At 38.5% G+C, this 12,317-nt stretch overlaps 1 protein-coding gene across 1 annotated transcript in view; it reads left to right on the top strand.

The window, feature by feature from the left end:
- The first annotated feature begins 290 nt into the window (after positions 1–290).
- Positions 291–12,317, top strand: part of ST3GAL5 (ST3 beta-galactoside alpha-2,3-sialyltransferase 5) — a 1,145,576-nt gene continuing 1,133,549 nt past the window's right edge. The window contains exon 1 of the mRNA XM_044062329.1: positions 291–592. The gene's annotated coding sequence lies outside the window, so the exon portion shown is untranslated. The remainder of the gene's footprint in view (positions 593–12,317) is intronic.

Below are 12,317 nucleotides of genomic sequence, written 5' to 3'. Positions count from 1 at the left end.
GAATAACGGGACAAGCCGTAAACAGACTGTATAACGGAGGAATGCCGAGAGCTGCTAATTTATATAGCTTTGTATGCAAAAACTCTTAATTTATATAGCTTTGTATGCAAAAACTCTTGAGCTCACAGCAGATATCAAAAGACTGAAGGAAAAGGAATACTCATTTAATGGCGTTTCTACATTCCGATGTAGGGATAAGGCCTATTTTTGTTTGGGGTTTAAAGGTTCTCAATATATGGAAAAATTTAAAAATTCCGCCTTACCCTGTGAAAAGAAAAAAAAACAGGACGCTGTGGACGAAAATAGGGAAGTGTCGTAATTCATGGAAAAGGGTAACCAGCGCACTCCATTGCCAAGTCACATTTCCCGCTGATAGCGCCCCCTGCCACTTTTCCGTTGTGCGCTCTCTTGCAGTACGAGACGTAAAATAACGGATATAGAAATATGGTTGTGGTATCACAGCAAGGGCGCATGAGTAGCTGCAGAAAGAGCGAACTGCTGAGTACAGTGTATTACGAGACGCAGGATTAAAACCAGTTTTAGCGAGGCAATGTCATCGAACGCAATTTTGCGAGGAGGGTAGTAAGGAACGGTGGGTGCTTTAATGTACTAATCGAGGTTTGGCATATCAGAAAAGTACAGTTTTTCTGTCGTTATTAGGGATTCAGCTCTCCTCCGAGCGTCGTGTAGGCTTCAAAGGTTTTATGGATTCCTCAAGTCAGTTAAGTTAAAATTGTTTTGGTATCCAGTACATATATAAATCAGTCTCTTCCCATGCATGCGTTTTGTAGGTTAGAGACAACATATATTTTATATAAAGTAAGCAATCCGCTTGTCTTTTTTTTTTTTTTTTTGTATATCGAGAGATAAAATGATGCATGCAAAAGACAATGACAAATTCACTGTTGTAATAAATCAGTATAAAAAGACTATATATGCCCCCCCTACAGAAATGACGGGAGAAAATGGCAGGGTATTTATAGGTTGATAGCAGTCTTGAGAGTATGTATGTATATATATATATATATATATATATATATATATATATATATACACGCACACATACATACACACACACACACACATATAATACACTACATATATAAGTTAAGGCTTGCTGGGAAAATATAACATATTGCCTCTGCCATTAGTGCTATCACATACCAGTAGTATTTCACTGCTGTATCAGCAGTGTCCACATTATGTGCCACATTCGCATGAGAAATAACTTCTGAGCTAACTATTGCTCTTTGACTCCTTTAACAGCTTCTTCTTCTTTCGGCTTTTCCCGGTTAGGGGTTGCCACAGCGGATCACCTGTACGCTCGTGATTGGCAGTGGAGTTTTACGGTCGAGTTGCCAGCCCGGCACCCAACCTTCCACAGAAGGCACACACATGCACTCACGCCTAGGGCGCAAATCGAGGTATTCCATTGTCTTTCATCAGCACCACTATGCAAACTTTTACTTTCAGTCAAATAGTCTAAATTTTCAGGCCTGTCTGATCAGTATGAAATTACAGATAGGTGATTGCTAGACTAGGGCCTTTTTACGCCTAACCGTGCTTCCCAAATGTATTGGACAGGTTGTGATGCCACTCATTTTATAGGGGGTATAACTTGCACATGTATGTCAATGGCCTTTTCATAACGGCTGGAAAAATGCATTTTAAAATATGTAGTATAGTATTTTTTTTAACTGAATGTTAAAATAACACCTGTGTATGTATGTGTGTGTGTGTGTGTATATATATATATATATATATATATATATATATATATATATATATATATATTTTTTTTTTTAACTGTATGCCGAATGCATTTTAATGGGAGTCACCCTTTGTATGTATGCTACATATTAGACATATATACACACCACATATATTTATATATGAGTTTAGTATTAGAATAATTTTGCTGTTGATGATAAATTTTAAATTGTTGCAGCCAGGCAGTGCTAGCTGTCTACTTTTATATATTCCCAACATGAATAGAGTTCAGAAAATAGCTACTTAATATTTCATTCTCTTCCCACGTGTCTGATACTGGCATATGCCTAATAATACTTCCACATGAATAGAACCACTGTTTATATTATCATTTTAAAAAGGAAACGCATACAATAATAGACTTTTAAGTTACCTACTGACACTTGCTATGTGAACTAGGAAATGGATATCCATTACAATAGCTGAAGAAAGCAAATAGGTTTTAAGCAGCAATGCAATGGAGAATTACCAAGTTCCTTGGCAAGTACTATCGTAGCTGTTCTTGCAGCCGTTTTAAGCCTAGCCAGTTTCCTCACATGTGAGAATAAAACCTTACACCTTGGTGTTTGTGAAGCAAACACTTTTGTTTTATTTTTGTATGTTTGTTTTTCAGGTTGAAGATTTCCAGCTTTCATTTTTTATCAGCACCACTCAGCATGTTATGGTTTAAAAGTGCTTGTCAATTCATTGATTAATGTCAAGCGGAGTAGTTACTGAACAGGGCAACTCTTAAAAGCTTAAAGCTCAATAGATTTTCAGTAGTTAAATCAGATATTTTAATAACCTCTGCAACCTCCCGCTTCTGTGGTGGCATACGATACATTTAATGATTTACAACGGATTTTTTTAAATGGACCTTTCCAAATAATGAAACTGCATTCAGAATGACAAAAAGTGTTTTGCTAGAATGATTTGTGGTTTTCATTTGAATGTACTTGATTTGAATAAATGCACTTGGAACAGATTGGGGGAGTTTCACCGGTATTTCCTATCTACGGTAAAATAGATTTTCAACGTTGTTATCGTGACGAGCGTTAAAGTTTAACATTTTAACTGTAAGAGGCTTTTTTCAGTGTTTGCTATTACTTGAATGCGTGCATTCTGAACTGTGTGTGTGTGTGTGTGTGTGTGTGTGGTGGGGGGGGGGGCGGGCGTGATTCTACTGCTACTTGTAGGACAGTAGCGACAGGTAACGTACCTTTAAATATAAATACGGACAGTAGCGACAGGTAACGTACCTTTAAATATAAATACTTACAGCATTTTTGAAACATGACCGTCATTAAAATACACAATTACGGCTTATTGGTTGTCATGCTTTCCCAGCCATAATATTCTGTGTCATACTTCTCAAGTGTACCTCATTACGAGGCATGCACATGATTTGGGGTCTTAAAAAGTTCATGTCCGTCAACGTTCCGCATTGAAAGGCTCTGTCACACGTTCAGTGTTAGGAATTTTTAACTGATATCCGTGGTAAATAGAAAAAGAATAAATAATTCATTAAAAAAAACTTTTATGAGTAAAACCAGCATATTTTAACCATCATATGACCTTCCTAGTTAAAGATGTCAGTAAGCTGTTAGAATGTGCTCCATATTTTGCCCATTTGTTCCACATTATGAGAGCTCGTGTTCTCATTTTGGAGATCGAAGGTTGAAAGCTATATCTGTATTGATTTGGCTGCAGTCTCAGTATTGATTGCGAACGGATCACTAACTGCAAGCTAATCGAATTGCATAGAGTGCCGAGTAGTGCAGGTGTTCAAAGTGCCACTGAGGATTACAGCAAACATTTTAGCCTATTTATTGTAGCAGGTTACTGCAACGCCTGTAACTAACTAGTTATATTTAATTATAATGCGCTGGAGAGGAAAAATGCTGATCGAGTCCTGGTTGCTTGTCACTGCATTGGAATGAGTACAAATTATAGTTATTCCAACGATTTCACTTACTTGAAAGGGCTGATGATAGGCAGGGCCTAGACAGAAATTTGCATTTTGTACTCCTAATGTTGTTGCCCCTACCACCACTGTATCGTTTTAAAATATACTCCATCCTCGAACTGCTAACCCATACAAATTGGAAGGAGGCACTTCACTTTCAACTGTTACTATTGATACTCATAAAAACTATTTTAGAGGTTTATTCCTTTCGCACAGTTATTCCTTTTATGCGTCGACATTGTAAATATTTATTTACACCGTTCTAAACATTCTCTGTTTTGAGAGTTGAAGTTTCGAAGAGATGCTCAGAAAAGTATTCATTTGAGTACATTGAGTATGCCTAGTTACACCGTTGATAATAGTATAACCCAGAACCAGAGCCGCCTTCAAATGAACAAAAGGACATTTTCAGGGATTCGAGAAAACGACGCGGTAGGTGGATCTGTCGATGACGTCTACAGAGGGTTACAAAAGTGGGATTCAGAGTGCCTCTTGTCAGAAGCAAATGCGTTGTACCCTATTAAGAGGCACTCTGTCGGGCTCGGTCACCCATTCGCCAAATAACTCATAATGTAGTCCACGCAACTAGGTTAACCTGCTTTATTGTTGAGGTAGACACTGCTGCCGTATTTTTTATTTGCTTTTTGACTCAAAATTGGAAACTTAGACGTGAACTGGACATATGGTAATTTAATGTGTAAGCATTTTTGTTGAGTGTTTGTTTGTTCCATAATGTGATTTGCAGTAATAGTTAATGTGTTTTTGTTTTGAAATACTTATTTGTAAACCTCCGTGTTTTGGTGAGGTTTATTGACTTTGATACGTTTTCTTGCACTGTTACTGTAACTAGAAGATCTCGATTCCCTGCATATCGTAAGCCGACGAGGGATGATAGCTGAACAGATGCCACTTTGTGCACGTGAGCAGCCTGTTTTACCCTGCAGTCTGGAATGCCGCGCGTGTTCCACAGAAGTCAACCGAGCCGCGTTCTTTTCTGTATGATTATCCCAAACGTGTATAATTCCTTCACGCTTGTTTAAAAAGATTACAACACTAACAACATTGTTCTTTGTGATAGTGGGGGGGGGGGGGGGTGCTGATATCCCCCCCCCAGCTGCATAGATGAAGTCCAGGGTAAAGTGAGCTCCAAACACAGTTGTAACCTCGTGACATTTTTATCACAGCATGTGTTTTTGTGATATTTTGTTTTGCTTAATCTTCGGTATAGCTATCACACAACTAAATCTAGTCTGTCTTCTCATAATTCTTTACAACACCACAAGTTATCACTCTAGCAATATCCCTAAACTTAGTAGCACAACACTGCATTATGCACTCTCATACACAGACACCACACATTATAATAATATCTGCCCATACTTATTCAAGAACTACATAACGGACCAATTCAGAACTAAACACATATGCTCTCATTCCTACTCCAAAAAACACAATACTTTCTCACACTCCTCAACAAACTCCAACATCTGTATGACCATTTTAACTCCAGGCTCACCATAAGTGGGGATATCCACCCCAATCCAGGCCCAAATCCATCCTGTCCAACACAGACTGCTCAAACACAAATGTCAGAACATAACACCCCCACTTTCTTCATCCCTGGGCAAATCAACAACAGCAGCAAAACCAACCATCTTTTAATGCTAAATATTAATATTAGAAGTATCAAAAATAAAATACCTGAACTCCAGGCCACAATAGCACACTACTCCCCAGACATAGTTGCTTTAACAGAAACCTGGCTAAATAAAAACATAGTTAACTCAGAAGTTCTCCCTACCGGCTACAATATCAAGACAGACCACTTTGTAAAGGGGGTGGAACTGCCTTACTCTACAAGTCCAACTTAACTGTCCGTCAATTACCAAACTCCTACCCCTCCCCGAATAATTGGGACATACTTATCTCACAACTTCAACTTCACCCTAAAAAGGTCATCACCACAATTGTGATCTATATTCCACCTGGTAATACACCTGCTAGCCTTGAAGACTTCTTATCCTGGTGTTCTTCCACATACTCTCAAGAAACCCTTATTCTGGGGGACTTCAACCTAGATTGGTTCACCTGTATATCAGAACCACCAAGTAATCTAATAAATCTCCATGGCTACCAGCAGCTAGTCCAAATTCCAACTAGGTGTGATAAAAAATCTAAAAGGGAATCCATCCTTGACTGGGTCCTAACTAGCAACCTCACATTGTACCCTCACACAGGCAGTCTCCCAGACACCTTAAGTGACCACAACATAATATACTTTATATGTAGTAGAACAAGCATATGCAAAACCACTAACTATATATCCACTAGAAACACAAAAAAATTCTCTCCTGAGGTCCTCAACACTTTACTGTGTAACTGTGACTGGACCCCCCCAAAAACCCTCCCACTTGACCACGCTGTAGCATATTTCAACAAAACATTTCTACAACACCTAGACACCGTCGCTCCATTGCGCAAAATCAAGGTTAGAACCTCTACAAACCCCTGGCTCAGTAAAGAAACCAAACAAATCCTCAAGTCCAGAGACACTGCCTGGCATTACTATCAAAAAAACAAAGAAACACAAAGCCTAACTAAGTACCAAGAACTGCGCAACCGTGCAAAAAAATGCATTAGGCTGGACAAAAAATCCTACTATACAACATTACAAACTAAATACCAACACAACCATAAAAATTTTGGCAAAATGTAAACCAGCTACTAAAATCCACCCAAAGGCTACCCCAAACCAACCACCCCTGACACTAAAGTCCCCATCGAAACACAATTCAACTCCCACTTTGTGAACTCAATTCTATCCTTAGTATCACAGGACAATTCCTTCCTCACTATCCCCCCAACACAAATAACTCTAATACTAGCTTTACCCTCAAAACAGTTTCCACCACTTCAATCAAAAGCATGCTCTCCAAACTAAAAACCTCATCAACAGCAGCCAACCTACTCCCCAGCTATTTCTTGAAACTTACAGCAGATGCTATTGCTATCCCAGTCTCCACTCTCATAAACAGATCAATTGTTGAAAACTATGTGCCCAAACTCTGGAAAATATCCTACGTTACACCCATACATAAAGGCGGGACCTCCACTGAACTTAATAACTACAGACCCATTGCTTTACTCTCCCCCCTGGCCAAAATCCTAGAAAAATGCATCCATACCCAGATGCTAAACTATCTCCTAGACTGCAACATCCTGTCACCTACTCAGCATGGTTTCAGACCTGCCCATAGTACCACTACAGCTCTCCTCTGCTTCACAGGCACAGTAAACCATCTCAAAAATGAAGGCCTGCAAGTGTCAACTCTTTTTTTGGATATGTCCAAAGCATTTGACACAGTCTCACACCAAATCCTGCTAAACAAACTAAACCAATATCATCTATCTAATTCCACTCTTACCTGGTTCCAAAGCTACTTAACTGACAGGTCCCAAGCTGTGAAATGGGAGAATTCTCTCTCTCCTCAGCTGCCCATAACTATAGGAGTCCCACAAGGTTCTATCTTAGGACCACTACTATTCACAGTCTTCACAAATGACCTCCACACAGCATGCATCTATAATTCAGTATGCAGATGACACTACCTTAATCTGTGCTGCACAAAACATTCCCACCCTCCTGCAAACAACTCAACTAGCATTCTCTGACGTTGAAAACTACCTTACCAAAGTCCAACTTATCCTCAATCCAAAGAAAACTCAGCTTATGATTATAACCAGTTCTAACAAAAACACTAACAGTCAATTCACTATCTACTCCACAAATGCTACTCCAATTGCTCCAGTGGCACAGGCTAAGCTATTGGGAATAACCATAGACTCCCACCTAAAATTTGATAGTCATCTGAACTTAACTATTAAAAAAGTACATGCCAAACTGGGGTCACTATACCGTATCAAACCATTTCTTACCAACAACACAAGATCAGCCATTGCTCGCTCCCAACTTCTATCCACCCTACTCTATGCATCTCCCATTCTGACTAATCTCAACAAAACTGAACTAAGCAAAATGGAAGCTTGCTATAACAGAATTGCCCGTTTTGCTGCAAATTGCTCATATAGAACTCATCACTGTACTGCTTTGAGACAGCTCCACTGGCTTGAACTGCCCAACCTCCTAACCTACAATCAGCTCTGCCTCTGTCATTCTATCTATTACCTCCCCAATAAGTGTCCTGCCCTCAAAAACCTAGTACAACATCACTCAGCCAAAAGGCCTCTTAGATCATCAAGCAAACTACTACTAGAAGTCACCAACAGCTACAATAGCTTTGGAGATGCACTATATAGTAGTTCGGTGGTTAAAAAATGGAACTCTGTCCCTACTAGCATTCAAAACACATCATCCAAAGCCTCCTTTAAAGACCTCATCAGGCAATATCTCAGGAAAAGTTGGCAGCGCCATGATTGCTCCCCAGGCTAGTGAAAGCGGATAACATATGCATACTAAATCTAGAGCAATTTATAATAGTTTTTCAATCTTACTCACACAAACACTGGCTAATCTACAATGTATGTACTGTACCTGTGTACTATGTATGTATTCTACCTACATTCCAAAGTTCAGCTGTACACCACAAATCTATTACTTACCTTTATTTTTAAAATTAATATCTTTTTTGATTGTTCTCTCCACTGTAACTGTTTGTGCCGCATACCACTGTAAAAACATGCCTCTTGTAATTTGTGTGTATACTGAGGCATACCACTGTAAAAACATGTCTCTTGTAATTTGTGTGTATACTGATTATGTCTAAATAACTAAATGTGTCTGTAATTTTTCTTTGTGGAGCTTTTCTCCCCGGGCCTCTGCTGAAAAAGGGCCTTTTCGGCTCAGACACCCCCGGTTAACAAATGTAAAATAAATAAAATAAAAATAAATAGTCATTGTTGTCAGGTAGGAGCTGCCTCTTTTTTTTCCCCCAGGCACAACATGAAATAATTGAGGCATGGAATCATCGCATTTGGATAAGAGATGGTCATAATGGACAACCGTACACAGTGGCGGCTGGTGACTTCAAATCACCGGGGGGCTGCAGGAGACAGCTGAATGGGTGGGGTCAAGGAGAAGGGGTGTGGCCAACTAGAAAGGGGAGGAGCTATGCTCAAAACCACGAAAAATGACTTTAATTAAATATGCTGCCCTGGGTGGCAAACCATCATTATGAAAGTCCAATCAAGACAAAAATAAGTGTAGAAGAATAAAAATATTTCAATGCATTGGCTGCATGACAGCTTATTTAATATCTAGATGGAAACAAAAGGTTGTGAGGCATGAAAAAATAAATTACTTTTTAAATACATTACTAGAATGCCAGTCAAAATCAAGTATAAGAAAAACCAGAAGCACTCAACTCAAACCACTTCTCCTTGCACTGCAGTTCTAATTATAATTTATATTCAGCTTTATTAAAGTACCAAGTAACATGCTGAAAGTAGAAATCTCCATGATGCCCCCACTTGTAAAAATGTTTCTTATCCAAAAAAGACCTGCTGCCTGACAACTTGTTTCATGGGGAAAACATGATCAAAGTAAAAAATGAAAAGCAAACAAGAAACTAGCTCGAGATACATTGCTTAAAGGATTACTGTACAGGTTATGGACCACACATGATTGGCATTCTGTTTAGTTTACGGGTAAAGTCTGTAGAGATGACTGGAAGTCTCCAACAAGTGTAATGAGCTTTTTAAAATAATGGAATCCTGTCTTTTAATACCCAAGGCTTATACATTATCTAGTCAAGTATTCTCTGCATGGCAACAACAGAAAGGCTTTCAATGTTGGCAATTCTTTAACAGTATGCTTATTAAAGCTTACTTGCATCTTACGATCTCAGACAAGCTTACCTTATGGTCATTAAAGCATTGCTACTTAAACACAGAGCAACAAGCACTTTGAGTAATAAGCATAAATCTGAGTAATAAGCATAAATAAACAGTACAAAAATATGACCGAAACCAGACCATTTTGCAAAATCAAGGACAGATAAAAAGCCACTGTAGTAGTTGTGTCTACCTTGGATGGGGGGGGGGACACACTGCATAACTACTCCTTGCCTTGCTTGGACACATCCAGAGTCACTACATGGGGGAGTGGGGTGCAACAAGTATGTCACAATTTGAAATGTCTCTGGCTGACTGTGATGGCCCTGACACATTTGTCATACCTCTCAACCTCAAGAGCAAGAAATCTGGACAAAGCCATACACAGAAGTGGGACAAAGGCCCAAAAATAAGGACAATTTTTAAATATTGCTCTAATAAACTTAGAAAGATAATAGAATAGGTCTTGCATTAGTATGAATTTTCTGAAGGGTATAAAATCCGAAACTCAAACGTCTGTCATTTTCTAACTTCAGTCTTTAGTGATTTGTCACTAATTTGCCAAAAAACACAATTTTATGAAAAATGGACCAAAAATGTGATGCAAAAATATAAAATAGCCACACAATACAGCTGGGAACCTGTCAAAGAAGGGACACTTTAATATTAGTACTGCTACCTTGAGCAGCTGACAAAATAAAAGAATCTACATGCATTTCAAGTAATCTATAACTTTGATTATTACAGTTATTTCTTAATTGTAAACCCTCCATGTTTTCTTCCAAAATTGCTATTTTGCGGAGGGATTATTAGGGGGAAGAGCAACATTTTGAGGCAAAATCAGGGACAGTTGAGAGGTTGGCTATGCCTAATTCTATAAAGCAATTTATTTGCATGTACCTCTCAACCTGTTAATGCAGTAAATCTGAACAAGGCCAAATATATTGGGGGCACATATAAACAGTACTAAAAATTGCTCTTGTATAAATTGAGACAGTTAATAGAACAGCTCTTACTTTAACATGCATTTTTCTGAAGGTTATGAAGTCTGAAACTTAGTGTATCATTATTTAGTGACTTAATTCCTAAATGATTTGCCAGAAAACTACAAATTTTATGAAGAACAAACCAAAAATAAGAAGCCAAAATCTATTCATTCTTTGAAAATCTGGACAGTTGGGAGGTATAGCTCAGCTGGGCCTGTCTGAGTTTGCTGCCCTTTCCCCCTGACAAAATCATGGTTGAATGGAGCCTCTGCAGCCATTCCAATGAACCATTACTTGGCTATTTCACTCCATGTGCATACTGCTTTACTTCTATGATGAGTTGGACTTCATTTAAAAGTTTTATTTTGTATTTTACAGCACAAACACTAAGTCATCTGCTAAACAAAGCAATGCAGTCTCACAATGAAAACTTAGCATTAAAACTTCTCTGCCCTTGAAACTCACATTCATTGAAACCCACATTCAAAGAAAATACATTTTGCCAGTGGCAGATAAAGATTAATTTTGGGCTGTTTTCAAATCATAGGCCCCTTGCATATGAAACCTACATGTGCTCTTTGATACACCTTCCTCATTGTACTAAATTATATTCCTTGTACAATACAGTACAGTTGTTAGAGGGTGTTTTAAATTTGTTTTGAACATTTTTCCAGTAAGCAATGAAACAAAACGCATGCACCCATAATGGCAAAACTGCCCAGTTCAGAACATTTATCATAAAGTCTACTCAGACTTCCACAGTCCACCATTATTAGTAAATATGCACAATTCTACAGTCCACCATTATCAGTAAATATGCACAATTCCTACAGTCCACCATTATCAGTAAATATGCACAATTCCTACAGTCCACCATTATCAGTAAATATGCACAATTCCTACAGTCCACCATTATCAGTAAATATGCACAATTCTACAGTCCATTATCAGTAAATATGCACAATCTCTGAAGTAAAAGTCATCTAAATAATTCCACATTAATGAAGAGGTTGCTGCTAGCAATCACCTTTATATTTCATGGTTTCATCGAAAAATAAAGTGTCTGTTGCCCCTCAGGAATAAATTGCCTATATTACATTAAAAAATGATAAGCTAGTAATAATATTGCAAGAGGAAATGGATGGCAAACTGATAACAGACTCATAGTTAGTACACCAAGGAGAACATTCTCAGTACGGCAGCATCCACCCCTTGTGGGAGTAGAACCCACAGCCTTCTGCATCAAAAGCAAGTACACAACCTGTTGTGCTATTAACAAGGCAAAACACTAAACTTCTGTTCCCCTGCAGCTCTCAGCTCCTTGTAAAATCTACTCAATACTCACTGCATCTCAACTTCGCAGCACAAGAAAACTGGAAAAAGCCAAAATGTATTTGGGGGTGGTCAAAAGCCCAAAAACCAGGGACACACTAAACATTGCTTGTATAATCTTGGAAAGTTGCTAGAATAAAATGCTGTTTTACCACCATACATTTTACTGCCAAGGTCCCTGAGCAAAACAGTCAGAGCAACATACCACTACTCCATATCAGCTGCTTTGTCAAAGAGGAAGACTGAAACTTAAATGGTTATCATTAATGAATTCAGTTCTCACCATAGCTGTCAACCTTAGTACAAAACACCTGGACAAACCCAGTAATGAGGGAATACAGCCCTCAAACATATTCAGTGAATTCAGTTCTTGCCATAGCTGTCAACCTTAGCACAAAAACCTGGACGAAGCCAATAATGGGGAAATACAGTCC

This window comes from Protopterus annectens, chromosome 2.part1 (assembly GCF_019279795.1).
Source record: "Protopterus annectens isolate FY-2018-M chromosome 2.part1, PAN1.0, whole genome shotgun sequence".
Lineage (NCBI taxonomy): Eukaryota > Metazoa > Chordata > Ceratodontiformes > Protopteridae > Protopterus > Protopterus annectens.
This window is presented reverse-complemented; position numbering and strand designations above follow the sequence as displayed.